Source organism: Phyllostomus discolor, chromosome 12 (genome assembly GCF_004126475.2).
Source record: "Phyllostomus discolor isolate MPI-MPIP mPhyDis1 chromosome 12, mPhyDis1.pri.v3, whole genome shotgun sequence".
Lineage (NCBI taxonomy): Eukaryota > Metazoa > Chordata > Mammalia > Chiroptera > Phyllostomidae > Phyllostomus > Phyllostomus discolor.
In genome coordinates this window covers 22,354,132-22,377,917 of record NC_040914.2, presented here as the reverse complement: position 1 = coordinate 22,377,917, position 23,786 = coordinate 22,354,132, and the positions used below count along the sequence as shown (strand labels likewise).

General features: G+C 43.1%; 1 protein-coding gene across 1 annotated transcript in view; it reads left to right on the top strand.

The window, feature by feature from the left end:
- LOC114510623 (sialic acid-binding Ig-like lectin 5) overlaps positions 1-23,786 on the top strand; it is a 209,017-nt gene that overhangs the window by 164,190 nt on the left and 21,041 nt on the right. The window lies entirely within an intron of this gene.

Genomic DNA, 23,786 nt, shown 5'->3' with positions numbered 1-23,786 from the left:
GAGAGAGGAAGTTCGAGGGAAGGGTCTGTTACCATCATAGAGCTCTGCTGTGAAGTATTTCCAGTAGAGCTACCAGCTCCATGTAAGGTGTGACAGTGCCTCCCACAGGCCTCCCGGTTCCTGGCTGGGTTTGTCCTCTGCTGTAAAACTGGCCAGGCCAGAGAGCTGACCCTGCCTCTGTCCTATACAAACCCCTGCCTGACTCCCTGGTCTTAGTCATTACATCCCAGGCCCCTTCCCCTGACATTTACTTCCTCACCCACATTCTCCCCATGGCCTTTGTCCCTGAAATCTTCTGTGGCATTTCCTACAAAAGTTTTAGCAATTTGAAATCCCCTTCTGGAGGCCATGCTCCCTTGCTTTCATCTGGTGTACCCCACCTGTCCTTCAAACCCAATTCTTGGACAGACTTAGGTTAAAAGTATGGGATGAAGAAAGAGCTCATAGTATCCCTCCTCTATATAGTTGATTTAATTTAATTTTTTGAAAACAAAGTTCTAAAACAAAAACAACCAGAGTCAGGAGTGGTACCACAGTGTAGATCCCTAACAATAAGCTCTATGATTGTGAAGTCTGTAGTGTCCCTTAGCTGTGGGCGAGATGTTTCAAGATCTCCAGTGGATTTTTGAAATAGCAGATAGTACCGAGTCGTATTTTTACTATGACTTTTCCTATACACACCTATGATGAATTTTAATATATAAATTAGGCACAAAAAGATATTAACAATAACTAATGGTAAAGCAGAATTATAACAATATACTGTGATAAAGGTTATGTGAACATGATCTCTCCCTCTCTCAAAATGTCTTCTATTGCCCTGGCTGGTGTGGCTCAGTGGATTGAGTGATGGCCTGTGAACCAAAGGGTTAATGGTTCAGTTCCCAGTCAGGGCACATGCCTGGGTTGTGGGCCAGGTTCCCAATGGGGAGCGTGTAAGAGGCAACCACACATTGATGTTTCCCTCCCTCTTTCTCCTTCCTTTTTCCCTCTCTAAACATAAATAAATAAAATCTTATAAAAATATCTTCTATGAATGAACTCACTCTTCTTCTTATAGGACACCATTCCACAAAGCATGAGGAATGTAGCCCAGCCCCCACTCAGAAAGGCCAATGGGGAGCAAGATCCCGCACAAAGGACCCACGCTCACAGATAGGTTCCCCTTGGGGAATCAGGCATGCATTGTTCCTAGGTTGCTTTGAGGCTTGCTTTTGCTAAAACTCCCTCACCCTGAATTGAGGCACAAATGTTTACTCCATATCTTTAAAGGAACTTCCTAAAATTTATGCTAAACCTTCTAAGGATGAGTGTAACCAGTTCAACCACTTTTCCCTTTGCATTTGCAAATATCTTTCTTTTTTTATGTAATTAGCAACATGTTCTGCTTTGTTTTCTGTAAAAGGTAACCACCTAAAGCAAATCTGTGCATAGTAAATGAGGACCACCCTCGAAGTAATGTGCCCAGAAATGCAATAAAAGCTTGTCCAGGCAAGGGTTGAGGCCCTCTTGCATTCAGAGAGTGGCCATGCCATCCCCTTTTCTCCACAGGACTTCTGTAGTCTGTGTGAATTTGTTTATCACAGCCACAACACACGGAACAACACACGACCCTGCCATCCAGGGTCCGCATCACTTACTGTGCTGTTGTAAGGTGTCACAAGGCCTATGTGATGAGGTGTAGGGAGGTGAATGCCACAGGCCTTGTGACACAGCATGAGGCTACTACAAGGATGACCTGAAGACAAGTCACCAGATACTGGGGCAGTAGATCTGAAGACCTAATCGACTACTAAGTGACTCACAAATGGGCAGTATATACAGTGTGGAGTTGCTGGACAAAGAGATGGTTCACACTCAGGAAGGGCATACAGAGGGAGTACAAGATTCATCATACTACTTAGAAAACTGCAAAATTTAAAACATGAATGGTTTACTTCTGGAATCTTCCATTTAGTATTTTTGGACCATGTTTGAACACAGATAACAGAAACCATGGAAAGCACAACTGTGGATAATAGGAGATGAGTGTAATAAAGCTCTTTTTTTTCCAAAGTTCCCTAATGGTTATTGCTGAAGTGTGTCTTATAATCATAACAAGAACCACTAGGGCTGGTCCGGCCACAACATTGGCTGTAAAGGGGAAATGTCTGTGGGGTGTCCACAGGTATAATGGGCCGAGGTGAATGTCCCAGTGACACAAGACAAGCACCTGCATGTAGGTGATTTATTTCCTCAATTTTAGAGAGTGGTGCTGAGGAAAGAAGGGGACAGTTACAGTGTGGAACTAAGAGGGCTTTGGTTCCCCACTCCCACTACAGTAACTCCAATTTCAGTATGGCAAGAAGTTGAATCATGACTCTTGTTTTGGTAATAACTGGTTAAACCATTCTGCTCAGGACTTGTGCTGAAAATAACAAAATTGTTTGGGAAAAAAGCAAATAGAACAAATAAAACTCTTCATTTTAAAAATGTAAAATAATTGAAGATCAATGAAAATGTGCACTTGTTAGACTAGCATTTGGGGGAATACTTGAGTCCAGAAAATGAGACAGAATATTTAAGCCAAGATACCAAAGTTCCCAATGGCATTTACCCACACTGATCATGTAGCTTTGGTTCTGTGGCCTTCATGACCTGGAGATGAAAGGGGCTTGGAGAGAAAGAGGAATGAAGAGAAATTCTGAGGCTCCTAGGGAACCTTCCTGTTTTATTCTTGACTTGAGATATGATCCCATGGTATAATTTATATGTTTATATAATGTAGACTATTTTGACAAGGTACCATATTATATATTTATAAATGTATAATATTGTAGTATAATATAGGAAATGCAATATGAGAAAGTATAGTATATTACTCATTGTAATAATTAGTTATATATCCATTACAATATTTATAAGACATTTGTGTATTATAAGTTATAATAAATACATAAGGTTTATGCAACATGAACTAGATATATGTTTTCACAACCAATACATACAAAAATATTTTAAACCTGAAATTTTTTGTTCCCATGGTTTCCGTTTGTGGAAAATTTTCAAGGAAGAATAACATTAAACAGTGTGATGAGAGATCAGAGGGGTGAGAGGAAAAGCACAGACATGAAAAGCACTGCCACGCTTTCTTTTGGCTCCTCCTTCCCAAGAAGGACCCCGCCTTGCCGAAGCCCCTGTGTCCTAGGTGCCCTGCTTACCTGAAGCTCAGGCCCTTGTGCCTGTGGGCAGAATTCCTTGGCAGAACTAACCCAGGTGCGCTCCAGCACCACGGACAGCGCCAACCTGTCCTGGAGGAGCCCTCAGGTCTAGTATGGAGGATGGTGCAACCCCTGAAGGCAGAGACTTGACCTGCCTGATGCGGGGTAAAACTGGGGAATGAGGGCAGTTGACAGTCTATCCTACAGAACAGAGGTGCACCCAAATCATGCTCAATCTCCCCTTGGACATGCCCCCATCCTTGGGTAGAGGAGCCTTAATTTCAGAGACACAGTGCATTTCTCAGAGGCCACTGGGTTCTTTGCCTGTGAGGACCGAATCTACTGTCACCTCATCTAGAAAACCTTCTGGGTCAGACTCTTCCCATTCCTTCCTTCTTTTCCTCACAAAGTGGTTGATATTTTCTTTTGCTTTTAATCCCTTCCTTGTACTGTCCTTCCTTGAGCTCTGCACAACAGAAAATTGGATCTTTGAGTCTCTTCTGTGCCTGGCAGTATGCCCAGTCCCAATTCAGCTCAAATGAAGAATTGAAGAATCAGAAGTCTGATAGATATGTTGTTTTGGAGCTGACAGTTGAGTCAAATAAATTCTAAGTTTCAGTTCATTCTACATGAAGAGTAAACATTCAGAATGGGGAAAGAATTCTGTGACATCAGTGGACCACAGCAGGGAGAATGTTATCATGGAGGGCAGAGCAAGCCAGGCAAGGTCAAAGGAAGTGGAGGTGGGGCAAGGAGAGAGAGATTCAATATTTCCATAAAGATAGAAACATTGGCCTCTTTTGTCTGGAGAAAATGTAGAAAAGTTAGAGGGTGAGAGTACAGGGTCCTGGCAACCCTAAGAATGAGCTCACAGCTGTACACGAGTCCAGTGACTTTCCAACCTCAAGCTGACAACAGAGACCCACCAGAGGCACCCTCACCTGTGGGGCTAGAGTCAGGGCCACCCTTCTCACTTTGAGCTTATGAGCATGAGGGGCCCTTCATCATGAGTATGAGTTCTGTCACACCTTCTTGAGGCTTCTTGTGTGACCAGACCTGGTCTTCAGACCAGGACAGAGACAGAGAGAGGATTTGGATTCTGGTAGGTCCAGGTTCCCAGATCTTACTGCTCCTAGAGATGTTCTTAGAATTTTGAGTCAGGACAAAGAGATGGCCCTCTATGTGTTCTCTGAGGGAGGGTGAGTATGAACACTTGGCACAGGTGACATAAGTGGGGAGTGGGATGCAAAGGGGCCCTCCTGACAGGGTGTCACCAGACCTACAGTGAGAAGAGCTCCACCTTCCCTTGCCTATTTGTCCTTGTGGAGAAGGGAAAACTTCTGAGAGAGGGCAGGTTTGGGAAATGACCCTGCAGAAATCACTGTGGATTGACATCTACTGCTTCCCAGAGAGCAGGGAGTAACCCTGTGACCTCAAGTGTCCTGTACATGACCCCCATGGACATGCTGGTGCCACTGCCCCTGCTGTGCATGTTGGGGGTAAGAGGTCTGTGGGCCACTGTCCTTCCTCTTTATTGGAGAACAACATAGAGAAGCATCAGGGCAGAAGCTGCAGGTGTGAGGACTGGGGACACAGTGAGGACAAAGTGCCTGTATATTGTTGTGCTCCTACCTTCTCTCATCCCAAATTCAATGCCTTTACTCTAGATAGTGTACACCTTCTATTTGAAGGAAGAAACCAAATATACCATGATCATCTCATGCCCAAACAGACCAGGTTAGTACCTCAAGGAGACAATGAACAATCTGGGGCCAACTCCACCTCCATAGGAACCTCCACCTGTGACGGTTCCCTGACAAACACAGGTGTCATGATGGGGAGAACAGGGCATTGCTCCTTCAGGAGGAGAAGAGTGCTTAGGAGATCCTGTCACAAATAGAAAATGCCCTCTCTGGATGGGACAGGTAGGATCAGAGCATCATGAGCCAGAGGGCAGAATTAAACATAAGGATCATCCTGGTGTCACACATTTCTGAGGGGTATCTCTGTCTCCTCCCTAGTGCTGACTCAGATACTTGGTATTCACATCCTGGGACCCTGGGATCTTGGAACAGAGGTCTGGTGAGAAAGCATGACATTCCCCTTTTACTGGTAAGATTTACCAGGAGTCACCCTCCACCAACACACATGGCATGATGCAGAAAGTCATGTGCATCCTTGCACCATTTCCACTTGGGACCTCCAGGTGAACTCAGCTCTTGTTCATCCTGTTGCTTCTGGGAAAGAGCCAGCATCACCTGATGGCTGCAGTGACTACACAGAACAGAGTCAAATCTGTAAGTAGAGGGCCAGGGCAGCCTCTTTCCTCTGTGCCACCAGGACCATCAATTGTTCCCACGTGTGAGGTGTTCCCAGATGTGGACACAGGGACATCCTAACTCTCTGGGTACAAAAGATGGTTACTGGGGTGGGCTTGGAAGAGGATGTGGGGGACGGAGTGTGTGGGACACAGAGCAGGGAGGGCATAGGGACTTGACCCAGACATAAACTTCATGATTTCATATATGTATGTGTCTTCAAGTGCTCACCACAATATCTCATGTTAGCATCCATCACCACATAGAATTCCACAATTTTTTTCTTGTAAAAAGAACTTTGAACAACTTTCTCTATTAGCAATTTTCAGATGTACAATACATTATTAGCTGCATCTTTATAGTTAATTGTACTAATACTCACTCTTATTACTGCAGTCACCATGCTCTTCCTTTTTTCCCTGTGATGTAGTTGTATTAGAACTGAAAGTTTGTACTTTGACCACCTCACCCATTTTTCCCTACCCACATTTACTTCCTCTGCCTGAGTTTAATTTTTTATTTTAAATGGTTTATTGTAGTTTTATTATCATTTAGTCCCCTCACAGTCCTCTTTTCATTCACAACCACCCCACTCTTTTCCATGTCCATGAGTTCTTCTTGATTTTTGCTCAATCCCTCCATCCCATAACTGCCCTCAACACTAGTTGTGATCTGCTCTCCACCTGTGAGTCTGTCTCTGGCTTGTTAGTTCAGTTTGTTCATTAGATTCCACATATGTGTGAAATAATATGGTGGGTTTTTTTGTGACTGGATTATTTCACTAAGCATAATGCTCTCCAGGGCCATTCATATTGCCACAAATGGTAAATTTTGCTTCTTTGTTATGGCTGAGTAGTATTCCATTGTGTAAATGGAATTTTTAAATTTTATTTTAATTGTTGCAGTGCAATTTTCTATTTTTTACTCCCCTCCCAGCCCACCCACCCAGCCCTCCCCTCCTGCCTCCCATTTCCACCTGACCCTAGTTTTTTATCCATGTGTCCCTTATACTTGTTCCTGTAAACCCTTCCTCTTTTCCCATGATATTCCCCCTAAATTCCTTCTCCCTTCCCCTCTGAACACTGTCAGTCTGTTCTGTATTTCAGTGTCTTTGGTTATATTTTGCTTGTTTCTTTGTTTTGTTGTTTAGGATCCTGTTAAAGGTGAGATCATATGGTATTTGTCTTTCACTGGATGGCTTGTTTTGCTTAGCATAATGCTTTCCAGTTACATCCATGCTGTTGCAAAGGGTAGGAGCTCCTTTCTTTCTGCTGCATAGAATTCCATTGTGTAAATGTACCACAGTTTTTGATCCATTCATTTACTGATGGGCACCATCACTAGGTTGCTTCCAACACTTGGCTATTATAAATTGTGCGGCTATGAACATTGGGGTGCATAGGTTCTCTTAGGTTGCTGTTTCACGGTTCTTAGGATATAATCCTAGCAGTGGAATTGCTGGGTCAAAAGGCAGATCCATTTTTAGTTTTCTGAGAAAATTCTACACTGTTTTCCACTGTGGTTGTCCCAGTCTGCATTCCCACCAACAGTGCACTAGGCTCTCTTTTTCTCCACAACCTCTCCAACACTTGTTGTTTGTTGCTTTGTTTATGATGGCCATATGACTGGTGTGAAGTGATATCTCACTGTGGTTTTAATTTGCAGCTCTCTGATAGCTAGTGATATTGAGCATCTTTCATGTGTCTCTGGATGCTCTGTAGGTCCTTCTTGGAGAAGTGTCTGTTCAAGTCTTTTGCCCATTTTTTAATTGGGTTCCTTGTCTTCTTAGAGTTGAGTTGTGTAAGCTCTTTATATATTTTGGTGATTAAACCCTTGTCTGAAGCATCATTGGCAAATATGTTTTCCCATACAGTTGGTTTTCTTTTCATGTTAATACTGTTTTCTTTAGCTGTGCAGAAGGTTTTTATTTTGATGAGGTCCCATTTGTTTATTCTTTCCTTTATGTCCCGTGCTCTGGGGAACGTATCAGTAAAAATGTTGCTGTGTGAAATATCTGAGATTTTCCTGCCTATGTTCTCCTGTAGGACTTTAATAGTGGCATAGCTTATATTGAAGTCTTTTATCCACCTTGAATTTATTTTTGAGTATGGTGTAATTTGGTGCTCAAGTTTCATTTTTTTTTTCACATAACTGTCCAGTTCTCCCAACACCATTTGTTGAAGAGGCTGTTTTTACTCCATTTTGTGGTGCTGCCCCCTTTGTCAAATATTAATTGACCATGGAGACTTGGGTTTATTTTTGGGCTCTGTGTTCTGTTCCATTGGTCCATGTGCCTGTGTTTATGCCAGTACCAGGCTGCTTTGATTACAGTGGCCTTGTAATACAGTTTGGTATCAGGTATTGTGATCCCTCCTACTTTGCTTTTCTTTATCAAAATTACAGCAGCTCTTCAGGGTCGTTTATGGTTCCATATAAATTTTTGAAGTGTTTGTTCTATGTATCTGAAATATGCCATTGGTACTTTAATAGGTATTGCATTGAATGTATAAATTGCGTTGGGTAGTATAGACATGTTGATGATGCTAATTCTTCCAATGCATGAACACAGTGTTTTTTTCCATTTGTTTGTGTCTTCCTTGATTTTTTTCTTCAGTGTTGTGTAGTTTTCTGCCTACAGGTCTTTCACCTCCTTGGTTTGATTTATTCCTAGGTATTTTGTTTTTCTTTTTGGTATATGAAATGGGATTTTTTTTTCTTGATTTCTGCTTGTGCTGTTTCATTGTTGGTGTACAGAAATGCCTTTGATTTTTGGATATTGACCCTGTATCCTGCTGTTTTGCCAAATTTTTTATTAGGTCAAGCAGGTTTTTGGTGGAGTCTATAGGATTTTCTACATACACTAGCATGTCATCTACAAACAATGAGTTTTTTTTCCTCCTTTCCAATTTGAATGCCTTTTATTTCCTTTTCTTGTCTGATCGCTGTGGCTAAAACTTCCAATACTATATTGAATAGAAGTGGTGGAAGTGGACAACCTTGTCTTGTTCCTCATCTTAGTAGAAAAGATTTTAGTTTTTGCCCATTGAGTTTGATGTTGGCTGAAGGTCTCTCATATATAGCCTTTATGATGTTGAGGAATGCTCCCTCTATTCCCACTTTACTGACTGTTTTTATCATAAATGAGTGCAGTACCTTATCAAATGCTTTTTCTGCATCTACTGATATGATCATGTGGTTTTTGTGTTTGTTTTTGTTTATGTGATGTATTGCATTTACGGATTTGCGAATATTGAACTATCCTTGCATCCCAGTGATGAATCCCACTTGGTCATAGTGTATGATCTTTTTAATGTATTGTTGGATGCAGTTTGCCAATATTTTGTTGAGGATTTTAGTGTCTATGTTCATCAGCGATATTGGCCTGAAGTTTTCTTTCTTTTTTGTGTCTTTATCTGGTTTTGGGATTAGGATGATGCTGGCTTCATAAAAAGAGTTTGGGAGTCTTCCATCATTCTGGGTTTTTTGGAATCGTCTGTGGGAATGGGTTAGCTCTTTCTTAAAAGCTTTGTAGAATTCTTCTGGAATTTTGTGAGTTGGGAGTTTTTTGATTGCTGCTTCAATTTCATCTGCTGTTATTGGTCTGTTCAGGCTTTCTTCTTTTTCTTCATTGAGTTTTGGAAGATTAGATTTTTGTAGAAATTTGTCCATTTCATCTAGATTTTCAAATTTCTTGGCATACAGTTCTTCATAGTAATTTCTTACAATCCTTTGTATTTCTGTGGTGTCAGTTGTAATCTCTCCTCTTTCATTTCTGATTGTGTTTATTTGGATCCTTTCTCCTTTTTTCTTGATGAGCCTGCTTAAAGGCTTGTCAAGTTTGTTTATCTTTCCAAAGAACAGAAATACAAAAGAACCAGGCTCCTGGTTCTTTGAATCAACTTATTGATCCTTAGAATTGTGCTTTTAGTATCTATGTCATTTAATTCTGGTCTGATTTTGGTTATTTCCTTCCTTCTACTTGCTCTGGGCTGTCTTTCTTGTTATTCCTCGAGCTCTTGTAGGTGTAGGGTGAGGTTGTTTGTTTGAAATGTTTCTATCTCCTTTAGGTAGGCCTGTATCGCTATGAACTTACCTCTCAGGACTGCCTTCACTGTGTCCCATAATTTTTGGGTTGTTGTGAGTTCATTTTCATTTGTTTCCAGAAACTTTTTGACTTCTTCCCTTATTTCATTCTTGACCCGTTCATTGTTTAATAGCAGGCTATTCAATCTCCACGATATTGTTTCTGGTTTCTTCCTTTGGGGTTGGTTTCTACTTTCAGTCCCTTGTGGTCAGAGAAAGTGCTTGGTATAATTTAAATTTTCTTGAATTTGTTGAGGCTTGCTTTGTGTCCTATCATGTGGTCTTTGAAAATGTTCCAAGTGCAATTGAAAAGAATGTGTATTTTGCTTCTTTGGGTTGAAGGGTTGTATATATATCAGTTAAGTCCACTTCCTTTAGGGCATTGTTCAATGCCACAATATCTTCGTTGATATTTTGTTTGGACGACCTGTCCATTTTTGATAGTGGGGTGTTAAAATCCCCCACTATAAGTGTGTTGCTGTCAATATCTTTCCTGAAGTCCTCTAAGATTTCCTTTATGTATTTGGGTGCTCCTATGTTGGGTGCATATATATTTACAATGTTTATGCCTTCTTGGTGGATTCTTCCCTTGAGTACTTTGTAGTGACCTTCTGGGTTTCTCTTTATGGCCCTTTTTTGGAAGTCTATTTTGTCTGATATGAATATTGCTACCCCAGCTTTTTTTCCTGTCTGTTTGCTTGGAATATTTGTTTACAGCTCTCCACTTTCAGCCTGTGTAGGTGTTGTGTTCTGAGGTGGGTCTCTTGAAAGCAGCATATGTGTGGTTCATGTTTTCTTATCCATTCAGCTATTCTATGTCATTTGATAGGAGCATTTAATCCATTTATGTTCAAGGTTATTATTGATAGGTACTTATTCATTGCCATTTTTCCATCTCTCTCTCTCTCTCTCTCTCTCTCTCTCTCTCTCTCTCTCTCTCTCTCTCTATTTCCTTAAAGCAGTCCCTTTAGCATATCTTGCAGGGCTGGTTTGGTGGAGGTGTATTCTTTTAGACTCTTTTGTCTGAGAAGCTCCTTATTTGGCCTTCTGTCTTGATTGAGAGCCTTGCTGGGTAAAGTAGCCTTGGTTGCAGGCCTCCGGTTCTCATTCCTTGGAGTATTTCTTGCCATTCTCTTCTGGCTTGGAGTGTTTCCATTGAGAAGTCAGCTGCTAACCTTATTGGGGCTCCCTTGTATGTTACTTACTGTTTCTCCCTTGCTGCTTTTAAGATTCTCTCTTTGTCTTGGTATTTTGCCATTTTAATTATGATATGTCTTGAAGTGGCCCTCTTTGGGTTCCTCTTAATTGGAACTCTGTGTTTCCTGGATTTGTGTGACCTTTTCTCTCATCAAATTAGGGAAGTTTTCCATCATTACTTTTTCAAATAGGTTTTCTATCCCTTGTTCTTCTTCTTCTCCTTCTGGTATCCTTAATATACATTTGTTATATGTTTCATATTTTCTTGCATTTCTCTTAATCCCTCTTCATTCTTTCTGAATCTCTTTTCCTTCTCTTGCTCTCTCACACTTTGAGAGAGCAGGAGTGAATACTCCTCCACTTCTACTTTGTCCTCTAGCTTGCTGATCCGATCTTCTGTTTCATCACTCCTGCTTTTCATTCCTTCTACTGTGTTCTTCAGTTCAGAAATTGCATTCTTCATTTCCTCTTGGCCCTTGTTGATAGCTTCAATTTCCTTTTTCATGTTGATAGAGTTTTCAGTGAGGTCATTGTAGCTTCCCTGTAGTTTCTGGTAGCTCATTGTGAGCTCATTGAGCTTCCTGACAATCATTGCTTTGAACTGAATATCAAATTGTTGAGTTTCCTCTATTTCATTTAGCATTCTTTCTGAGGCTTCCTCCTTTCCTTTCATTTGGGGGTTGTTTCTTTGTCTTCTGATTGTTTGTGAGACTCTTCTTCTTAGCCTCAGCTTTTAAATTGATCTGTTCTGGCTCCCTGGGTTTATGGTATGAACTTCTGTGGTAGAATACCAGTGAGATTCAGTGGTGCAGTTCCCTTGATCTCCCAAGCTCACTGGTCTTGGGCTGTCATTTAAGTTGGCTCTGTGTTTGTCTTTGGGTTTTGATTGCTGTTGGATCTTTCTTTGGTGGTTCCTTCCCACCAGTTGGTTCAATGAGGGCCACTCTGTCCACCACCTCTTGTATTTTGTTGTGCTGTTGAGGGCAGGTTTTCTTGAAGCTGGTTCTTCCGTGTGTATAAGGTTTTGAGGATTCTCTCTTGCTCTTGTTCAGTTGTTTGTACTGGGTAGTGTCTCTACTGTTTAGCTGTATTTCCAGATAGGTCCTGGATTGAGGTTTGTGTGGTTTCCACTCCCTCCTTCACCTTCTCCTGTTGTTACCTGTTAGTGGTTCCTTTGTTGTTGGGTTTCTTCTTCCAGTGGTTATCCTTCTGTTCACCACTTCCACGTAGCCTTTTTTTTGTGATCAGTTGGTGGGGAAAGGCAAAATGGTTTAAGATAGCAAGAGACTATTCTATGATATTTACAGTAGGAGCCAGTAGGGAAGAGATAGGAGATCCTTTGGCTATGTGTAGTGTTAACTGTGATCTTCCAGCCAGCTAGCTGATTTTTAGAAAGGATGGAAAGAAGATAAGACTCTTGTTGTGGAAGGAAGGATTGTGAGTTGGATCTAGAAAGCAGTGAGGTTGTGGGAGGTCATATTCTGAGGTAAGGTGAGAGTAAAGGATAGTAAATAGGTGTAGTGTGTGAGAGAATAGAGTTAACCACTACAGTAATAGAGTTCAGGAAACTGTGAAGTGGGCTAAGATCTGGGAGGGGTGTTGTGAAGTATTTACAATTGTATGGAACAGCTATTATTTACAATGATACTGTAGCAACAATCATATGACAGAATCTATGTGACCTAGATAACAAGAATAGGGAGTATAGAACCTTGAGTAGTGTGCTAATGGGACACAGGTGAAGTGAAGGACAGTAACTTAGCAATACACTATGAAAGAGATATCAGGGGAAACCTGTCAAGTGATACAATATAACCAGCCTAGCAAAGCAGACTATACAGAAAGAAGAGGAATACAAAAATACTATTAAAATAAAAGATGTAAAAATATTGGAATAATAATAATAATATAAATATGCAATAACTTGTAGGTTCTCTGTAATAGCAGAGTGGAATTTGTCTCACTGTCCCAGCTATTGTGATGCCCTTTCTCTGGGTTCAACTCTGGTCTTTTCACAGTTCCAGGTTTTTGTCTCACTTGTAGGTATTAAAAAAAGAGGCAGATGAAGGGAGGAACAACAGATAAATTTGGAGGAAAGAAAGGAAGAAGGAGTAAAACAAGAAAGCAGGAAAGAGAGAAAAAAATCAAAAGAGAATAAAAATAATAAAAATTTAAAAAATAAAAATTGTTAAAACATAGAATAAAATTAAAAAGCCTCTTGGTTTCAAAATGGCCAAACCGGTTTTTCTCCTCTTGCTGGCTGCAGCAGGCTGAGGGGTGATTGGCATGGCTTTTCTTCCTTCCAGATCTGCACTCAGTCAGCTGAGTGCACTGTCTGGGGAGCTATTGTGGCACCTCTCCCCTGCACCCTGGGTGTGGGAACCAGACCTTTCCCCAGGGTTACTGCTGTGGGCTGGGGTGAGGGGGTGCACTCCTGCCCACAGCTGTCAGCCAGACTGCCTCACCCTTCCCAGTGCTATGGGGGTGCACAGTGTCCTCATCACAAGTACAACCTTCCCTGCAACCTTGGGATCAGGATCGCTGCCTGACTGGGTGGCACAGAGGCCAGAGCTATTGCTGTAGGAGAATTACCCAAACAGTGTCTGTCTTTTCACTTTTTCCTCTTGAGAATTTCCTCCTACTGAAGCCTGCCACTCCATGCAATGTCCTGGCTTCTCCCACAGCCCAACTCTCTAACCAGACTGGTGACCATGGGGGTCAGGGCCCATTGCGAGACCCAACCCCATGGGTGTCCACAGATTCTGAGGGTGCTCAAAGCCCCTGTGCATTTGCTAGCAACTGAGTTCCTCCCAGTGCCCCTCAGACCTTGTTTGGCTGGGGAGGGAGCAGTTGCCCCAGCTCTCTCCCAAGGACTCTATGGCAAACCCTGCAGTGGGCTCCGGGCTTGGGGCTGCAGTACCCCCAGACCCTGCACTGGTCGCTGGAACCCTACCATCCTGCAGCACACTTCTTACCATCTGTTTTTTCGGTTCTGCCACAATTCTTGGTCCCTTATTTTCATATATGTTGAGGTATGTTGCTTGCTCTTTTACTCCATTTGTTTGTTGATTGATTGATGACAGTCATTCTGACAGGTGTGAGAAGATATCTCATTGTGGTGTTAATTTCCATTTCTCTGATGTTTAGTGATGACGAGCATCTTTTCATTGGTCTATTGGCCATCAGTATGTCCTCTTCAGAGAAGTGTTTATTGAGGTCCTTTGCTTATTTTTTAATTGTTTTTATTTTTGGGTGTTGAATTTGTAATTTCTTTATAAATATTGGATATTATCCCCTTATCAGGTATATTGGTAAATATGTTCTCCCACTCTGTGGGTTGTCTTTTCATTTTGCACCCATTTTCCGTCTCTGGGAATCACCTACCTATTCTATCCATGAGTTTGATTTTTTGTAAGTTCCCTCATAGAAGTGAGATCGTACAGTATTTGTCTTTCTCTGTCATGTTGATTCACTTAGCCTTATGGCACAATCATATTCCATTGTACATACACCACGTTTTCTTCATCCCTTTATTTACCAACAGACACTGAGGTTACTTCCCCATCTTGGTTATTGTAAATGATTCTGTAGTGAACATAGGGGTGCCCGGGACTTTCCATGTTAGTGTTTTCATTTCCCCAAAATAAACACCCACAACTGGAATTGGTGGATCTTAGGGCAGCTCTGTTTTCAGTGTTTGAGTAACTGCCATACTGATTTACATAGCAGCTGCTCCAGCTGACATTCCCACAAGCAGTGAAAGAGGGTTCCCCATTTTGAACATTGTTGCAAACTCTTATTATTCCTGCCACTTTTATAATCCACATTGAGATTTTCTATACTGCTCAGTGATGTGAATTGTGAGGGCACAACCATGGAAATGCTGCTTCCTTTAGTTCTTTGCTTGCACAGGACAGTGTTCTTCACAACATGTGAGGAGTCTGGGGTGAGTGTGGGGTTGAGCTGGTTACCTCTGGTTCTCATGTTCCCCAGGGGAGAGGGAGACCCAGGTTTATACTCAACATTAGTGCAAATATTTTCCTGTGAACTGTATTTTGCCATGTCTAAAGCACTCCTGTGTATAATGTGTGCCCACGTTTTCAGCCCAAAGGCTCAGGGAAAAAATCACTTATTTTAATTTTTTTATTCAACTTTGAAAAGTATTTAATTGAATCCATTTCAGAGAAGGGGAAGAGAGAAAGACACAAAGGGAAAGAAACATTAATGTGTGGCTGCCTCTAGCACATACCCAAGCAGGGAACTGGCCCACATTCCAGGTGTGTGCCCCGACATGGAATCGACTTCTGATCCCTCAGTTCATAACCCAGCACTCAGCCCACTAGCCACAACAGCTAAGTCCAATTATTTATTTATTTATATACAGAAACTAAACCGATTATCTTATTCCAGAGTATTATTTTGTATACAGATATCATTATTAAGAGAGTTACACTATTAATGCAAAAGCATAATTAAAAAATTAGAAACATTTATATAGAAACTGAATTAATGCCACCAATGTATAATACACATGCTTATTTTTCTCTCAAAAATTTGGGGAAAAAGTGTGCCTTATATATGGCAAAATACAGTAGTTTAAGACATGTTCAATCACATGACTTGTTATAGGGAATATCTGACCTGTTTCACATCATTGTCATGTTTGAGAAAATGTTTATCAAGTTTCTTTCTTTCATAAAGAGCAGCAGGATTGCAGGTTATTTCCACACATCCCTGGAGCCCTTGCTGGGGCTTCGAATATGGACTGAGCTGGTGAGGGGCACTGGGGATGGAGCTTCCTGAACTTTAAAGCTGAATCTTTGCTGCTGTTCTGAGGACCAGGGTCTGAGGTTCCCTTGAATGGTTTGAGATATCCCTGCCCACATCCCATTTTGAGGGCACCTGTGTGCTTTTGCTGCAGGGACCCTTGGGGGACACAGACACCCTTTGACCATGGCAGACCATCACTTGTGCATCTCAAGTTCCCAAAGTCTCTCAGAGCAAAGCACTTTAATGCCCAAGTTTTCCCTGGGTTCCACCATCCACTGGAATTGGGTCTAATTTCCTTCCTTGCCTACCAGCACTTGGGTTGTCTAAAGAAAATTTAAAATCCTCCTTTCCCAGAATGTTCAGTGATTTTGGCTGGAGGGTGGAGCTCAGGAGGCCCACCCTCCAGCCAAAAGAGTCAGTAGCAACTCTCACTGGAATGATCCCTAGGAGAGCTCCTGTTAACTTTAATATCAACTGCAAGGTGAACACATTCAGATTCACATCTGGATAAGCTGCTCAACATCTGGGGACCATGGTAGATTTACCTTCAGGGTCAGTATGCAGGAGATGGGACAGGACGGTTTCTTAGCCCCCACAGCACTCCCCACAGCCTCTGGAGCCCAAGTTCCCCATCCAGGCCTGGCCACAGCTCTGGCACCCATAGCTTCCTTTTGGGATATCATTGGCCCCACCCCACAGCTGGGCATTTCCCTCCCTGACACAAGGAACTGGACCCACTCTGCCAATGGGAAGCAAACATGATGCCCCTACTGCTGCTGCCACTACTGTGGGGAGGTGAGAGGGCCTGGGAAGGGGAATGGGCAGGTGGGGGAGGCCTACGGGTCAATGCTCAGTGTCTGTGTCCCCCAAGGGTCCCTGCAGCAGCAGCAGCAGCAGCCAGGCCATGGTATCCAAATGCAGGAATCTGTGAGCGTGCAGGAGGGTGGATGCACCAATGTGCCCTGCTCCTTCCCCTCTGCTTGGACTTCATTGTATCCCTCTGTCAATATCTACATCTACTGGTACCACAGTGGGCACTACCCACAAAACCGTGAACTTGTGGCCACGAATGCCTGAAATACACCAGTGAATGGCGAGACCCAGAGCCGATTCTTCCTCATGGATCCCAGTGCCAACAACTGTTCCCTGAGCATCAGAGGCTCCAGGAAGAGTGATGCAGGAATCTACGTTTTACAAGTGTATTATCACCTTAATTATTACCAAGAGAAGAACCTGACTTTGCAGGTGACAGGTATGTCAGGGGCCCAGGAGATGATGCTGAGACATGGGACCCAGCTTAGAACAGCAACAGGACCCTGGGGCATTACTTGATCCCAGCCTTGGGCCCAGGGTGTTAGAAGACACACAGGACCTGGGGTGAGCTCAGGCCCTGTGGCATGGGTCCCAGGTGGGGTCACATTCTGGGTCCCCATTGCATCCCCATGTCCCAGGCACCTCCCTCTCTCCTCCTCAGACCTGACACAGAAACCTGACATCCACATTCAGGGGCTTCTTCAGTCTGGCCGCCCCACACAACTGAGCTGCAGCCTGCCAGGGTTCTGTGAAGGGGGAAGACCTCTCACCTTTTCATGGGTGGGGAGAGCTCTTGGCTCTCTGAATCCCAAGACCCTTCACTCCTCGGTGCTCACCTTCACCCCAAAGCCCTGGGACCACCGCACCACAGTCACCTGTCTGGTGACACTTGCAGGATCCAGGGTGACCACACAGGAAACGATTCGACTCAATGTGTCCTGTGAGTGTTGGAAGGACAGCTGGTGTCCTGGGGGCAGTGGGATTGGTGAACCTGATTGTTTGTGTCTTTGTGAATATTTTGTGTGTGTGAGTACAGTAGGCTAAGCTAATGTGAGGGAACTCATTTATGCAGCAGAGTGTAGAAGGGGAGTGGGCCAGAACACAGCTATGCTACCATCATGGTTCCCACTGTTAGTCCTGGGCTTGGAGTGACTTCTATCCACTCCTCTCTGAAGCTGGGCAATGTCTTTCTGTCCCAGATGCCCCACTGAACCTCATCATAAGTGTGTCCTACAGAAACCTTACAGGTAGGAAACAACCTCTGTCTCTGGGGCTGGGACCTGCCCTGGGGCCCCCATGGAGCTGAGGGGAAATCAGAGTGTGAGTGGGATCAGACATGGGAGAGGCAAGGAGGAAAATCATCACCCCATCCCCTCCCCTCTTGTGGGTGGGTGCTGCCTCTTGAGTTCTCCTTCAGTCTCTCTCAGTTTTTCTTTCTCTCTCTCTCCATTTCTTTTTACAAGTCCGCAAAATTTTGCAAACCACAACCCTTCCCATCCTGGAGGGGGAGGCTCTGAGGCTGCTCTGTGTGGCTGACAGCAACCCCCCTGCACAGCTGAACTGGTTCCAGGGATCCCTGGCCCTGAACGCCACCCCCATCTCCAGCACCGCGATCCTGGAGCTGCCTCGAGTCGGGACTGGAGAGGAAGGACAGTTTATCTGCCAAGCTCAGCACCCGCTGGGTTCCAGAAGTATCTCTCTGAACCTCTCTGTGGTCTGTGAGTGTGGGCGAACCTGGGGGCAGGTCCCCAGGGTCCTGGGAGGACAGCGGAACCACTGACCCTTTTCCTCACTCCCCACAGACCCCCCACAGCTGCTGGGACCCTCCTGCTCCTGGGAGAACCAGAGTCTGAACTGCAGCTGCTCCTCTCGAGCTCAGCCAGCGCCATCGCTGCGCTGGCGGCTGGGGGAGGGGCTGCTGGAGGGGAACCTCAGCAACACCTCCTACACAGTCACCTCCAGCTTCGCGGGGCCCTGGGCCAACGGCTCCCTGAGCCTCTCCGCGGGGCTCAGCGCAGGCCGCAGACTCAGTTGTGAGGCAGAGAATGTCCACGGGGCCCAGAGTGCCAGTCTCCTGCTGTTGCTGCCAGGTCAGGGGCCTGCTGGGTGCGGAGGCGCAGGGAGAAAGGGAGGGATCAAAGAGAGGATGGAGCTGGGAAATAGGCTGTGGCTGGCGAGGGCATTGTATGCTAGGACAGGACCTTCCATCTCCTGTTCAAACAGAGCCTACAGCTGGTTCTGCAAAGACGTGGGAAGAAAACAAGACACTGAGTACTGTGAGAAGGTGGGCTCACTCCCCTGTTCTCTGCAGGTCAGGCAGTACGTGAGTGCAGAGTGCTTCCCGCGGCTCTCGCTGGTGCTGTTGCCATGGTGCTCCTGGCCCTATGCTTGTGTCTCATCCTCTTTTTCATGTAAGCCTGTGTCCTGGGGAGGTACAGGGAGCTGTGTCATGGGGAGTCCCCAGAGAGGGCCCAGGGTCTCAGAAAGGTGCAGTTAAGTACAAACAGAAGGGTCTTTTGGGGGTTGCACGGGGGAGCAACTTTATTGAGATAAAATTCTTAATGAATATATTTAATTATTAATTATTTTTAGATAGAGGGGAAGGGAGTGAGAGAGGGAGAAAAACATCAATGTGTTGTTGCCTCTTGTGCGCTCCCTACTGGGGACCTGACCAGGAATTCAGGCAAGTGCTCTCTCTGACTGGGAATCCTGTGCTTCACAGGCCTGAGCTTAATCCACTGAGCCACACCAGCCAGGGCAAATTGTTATAATGTTTAAAGTGTACACCTGAATGGCTTTTAGTTCAATCGCATATTTGTGCACCCATCACCCTAATCAATTTTAAATCTTTTTCATTAGCACAAAATGAAAACAAAATCCCATATTTGTAATTTTGCCACCATCCTGACCCAAGCCCCAGGCAGACACTAACTTATTTCCTGTGTTTCTAGATCTGCCCATTCTGGACATTTCATATAAATGGATTCCTACAACACATGATCTTTTCTGACTCTTCTTTCACATAGCATGATATTTTTAAGGTTCGTATGTTATTTTTTTATTCCTCCTAGTCCCAAATAATAGCCCATGATATGGAATGTGCACTTTTTATTTTCTCATTCATTGATAGTCAGGTTGTTTCTACTTTGGGGATCTCAGGAATAACACTGGTATGATTGCTTGTGTAGAAATTTCTCCCTGAGAAGGGGCCTATTGTGATGCAAGTTTAGTATCGGCTAAACACCTGGTCATCCAGGGGACTGAGTACTCACTTGCATGTCAGAAGGGTCTTAAAGTCTGCGTCTGGAGTCTCAATGCCTCAGTTGTCTTACAGGGAGTGGGAGCACCCTGCCCCCCCTGTGCCTGAGCCATTCTGGCTGCTGACTTCTTCCCTTAGAGTGAAAGCCCACAGGAAGCAAACAGCCAGGGGACAAAAGGTCACAAATGAAGACCCTGTCAGGGGTATGGTCACCTGGGTGAGTGATGTGAGTATCTTCTCATGCAGTGCAGGGGGAGGGGCTGGACATGTCCCTTCAATGAGTGTGGACATGAAGCCCTATTCACAGAACAGAAGCAGAAGTTTAGGGGAGGGGCTGTTACCACCACAGAGCTCTCCTGTGACCATGGAGTGTTTCCAGTAAGGCTGCCAGCACCACATACGATGTGACAGCATCACTGAAAGGCCTCCTGATTCCTGGTGGGGTTTGTCTTCTGCAGTAAAACTGTACACACCAGAGAAGTGACCCCACCTTTCTCCTCCAAAATCCCCTCCTCACTCCCTGGCCTTAGATGGAACATCCCAGGTCTCCTTCCTTGGCACTTACCTCCTCACTCTCCCTCTCTCCCAATGGCTTTGTTCCTTCAACCTTCTGTGGTAGTTCTTACAAAAGGCTTAACAATTTGAGATCCCCATCCTGGAGGCCACGTCCCCTGGCTTTCATCAGGTACACCCCACCTGTCCTTCAAAGCTGAGTTCTTGGGCAGCCTTGCTTGGGAAGGTGGACTGAAGAAACAGCTCACCATGTCCAAGACAGAAACACAGAAATGCTATCTTGCTAGGGTCTCAGTTTCTTTGGTGGGGAACACTCCCCATTTCTCTCCAGGAGTCCTTCTCTGGTCTACTGGTGAGTGGATGTGTCACCCTGAAACTGGAGGGACATTTGTTATGATATTGTTGCTGGACGTGTTTGTGCTCTTGGTGGGGAGAGCCAGGACTGAAGAAGGCTCTTTGTTCAGGGACCCTGATGCTGTGCATGGACATGTGAATTGTTGGTTACAGCTACTAGCAAGACTGATTCGTTCAGGAACAAGTGTAATCAGCTATGATTTCATCTTTTTTTGTGGTTCCAAAGGCCACTTCTTCCTATTGATTGTAGACTGAGAAGATATTACAAAGCTTGTCTTCTTTCTTTCCTTGTATTCTTTTCTTTTGACTTAGAGGAGTGGAAAATATCTGTATGATTCTACCTATTATTCTAATAATTTGTTTCTTGTAAAGTTTGTTAATTTGCAGATTGGAGAAATAAAATTACATTCCTCTAAAAAAAGAGAGCTCGCATTCTTCCTCCTCTATATAGTTGATATGATTTAATTTTTTACAGAAAGCTCTAAAACAAAATCAGCCTAAATTCAAGAGCAGTACCATAGTGTTAAGTGCCTAGCTTTTGCTTGTAAGTACATTAGTCCTCCTTATCTGTGAGAAAGATGTTTCATGCCTGACACTGCAGGTAGTACATCTTATTTACACATGGTTTTTTCTGTACACACCTATGATAAAGTTTAATTCATAAATTAGGCACAATTAAAGATGTACAGAACTACTACTAATAGAAGAATTGTAATGATATACTGTGATGAAGGGCATATGACTGTGGTCTCTCTTTCTCTCACAATATCTTCTTGTACTTTACACACCCCACATCCTGTGCTGTTTTAAGATGCCACAATGCCTATGTGATGAGGTGTAGGGAGGTGAATGACACAGGCATTGTGATGGAACATGAGGCTACAGTAAGGGTTACCTGACACAGGCACTTGGTAGTGGGACAATAGATCTGATAACCTAATTGGCTACTAAGGAACACACAAGGGGGTAGTGTATACAGTATGGGGATGTCAGTCAAAGGGATCATTCATGCCAGGGCAGGACAGACAGAGGGAGCAGAGGATCCATCATATTACTCAGAAAATCACAAAATTTAAAACATGAATGGCTTATTTCTGGGGTCTTCCATTTAGTAATTTTGGACCATGTTTGAACATGGATAACAGAGACCATGAAAAGCACAACTGTGGATAATAGGAGATGATTGTAATGCACCTGTTTTCTCAAAGTTCCCTAATGGTTGCTGCTGAAGTGTGTCTTATAACCAGAACCACAAGGGCTGGTTGAGCCACAACTTTGGTTGCAGTAGAGGAAATGTCTCTGGGGGCCCAGGTGACTGCTCCAGCAACACAAAACAAGCACCTGAACGCAGGTGACTTACTTTGGAAAGTGGCCCCAAGGAAAGAAGGAGACAATCCCAGTGTGGAACTAGGAGGGCTTGGGTTCACCACATCCACTACATGAACCCAAATTTCCATGTGGTAAAAAATTGAATTGTGACTCTTGTTTCGGTAATAACAGGTTAAATCATTCTGCTCAGGACTTGTGCTGAAAATAACAAAATTCTTTGGGAAAAAACTAAATAGAAGACATAAATTTCCTCAATCTAAAAGTATGAATATTTAAAAGGAAATGAAAATTGGAAGTTATTGGGCTAATATTTGGGGGAATGCTTTAATCCAGAAAATAAGACAGAATATCTAAGCCAAGATACCAAAGTTTTTGATGGCATTTACCCACACTGATCATGTAGCTTTGGTTCTGTGGTCTTCAAGGCCTGGAAATGATAGTCAGGATTCAGGCCCTGCCCAAGGTGAGGAGTTTCAAAGGAGACCATTCCCACATTGAGTAGGTGTCAGGAGAAAGGTGAGTCAAAGAAAATCAAAGATGAGGAGAATGTCTGAACAGCATCCACAGGAAAAGAAACAACAGATTACATTCAAAAGAGGAGCATTTTTAAATGGAAATATCAGTAGCAACCATGGAAATCAGAAGAAAGCAAATGCTATCTTTAACTATCACTTTATCATCTGTGCTCAGTAGAGATGATTCAAAAATGAGGAAGTAATGCAGACCCTTTGGATCAAGTATATGGGGAAAATCATTGCCAGTAGAATAAAGACATAGTTTTGAAATTCCTGAGAATAATAACAGCAAAGTCCAATGTGGTTTGGTGGGTAAATAGACTTTACATTTTCTCATATTTACATATTATCTAGGAGGTGAGAGAGCTTTTCCTTTACTAAAACTTTGGTAAGTTAATTATTTATGCAGTAAGCCTTATGGTAATGACTATACAAACAGAGTCATAATGTATAGGGAAATAGAATACTTCAAAACTTAGTAAACCAAAGGAGAGAAGACTAAAAAGATAAAGTAATGTGGCATTGTTGGCACATATGTAAAATAAATTTAATGTAGGAAACTTATGTTGAATACAATTGGATAAAAGCTTTGGCTAAAACCAGAGAGTCAGCTTGGATTAGTAGTATGCACTTTATAAGATATGCTTCTAAATTACAAGAATAGAAATGTCAAAATTCAAAGAAGACAAGATTATATACTGTACTAACATAATAGAAAGAAAGCTGGAGGAGTCTTAATTAAGTCATACAAAAACCACATCACTACATCACTACATTTATATGAAGTTCTATAGCAACTATCTTGTTGAAGAACAGGTATGCAGGTGTTATGATTACAGGGAAAGGCAGAAAAATAGAGGACCCCAAGTGTCAATCTGGTGACAGCCAATGAGGGGCTTGGAGAGGAAGGGAAACAAAGGGAAACTCTGAGGCTCCTGGGGAGTCTTCGTGTTTTTTTCATGACTTGAAATATGATCCCCTAGAGTAACTTATATGTTTATATACTATAAACCAGTTTAATAAGATATCATATCACATATTTGTAATATTTATACAGATAATATTATTCTATTAAAGGACAATATAACAAAGTACTACAGGTTATTATTAATTATAATAACCACTTACATATAATTATATTTATAAGACATATTTATATAATGTGAACTATAATTAATGTATAACATTTACAAAACATAAACTCTGAATATATTTTTCACAAGCAATACATGTTAAATATTTCAAGGCAGGACATGTCTTAGGTTCCAATGGTCACCTTTTGTAGAAAAATTGGAAGGAAGAATAGCATTAAACAGTGTGATGAGAAATCAGAGGGATGAGAGAAAAAGCACAGACGTGAACCCAGCCCACTGCCACGCCTTCTCCTGACTCCTTCTTCTCAAGAAGGACCCTGCCTTTCCTAAGCCCCTCCAGC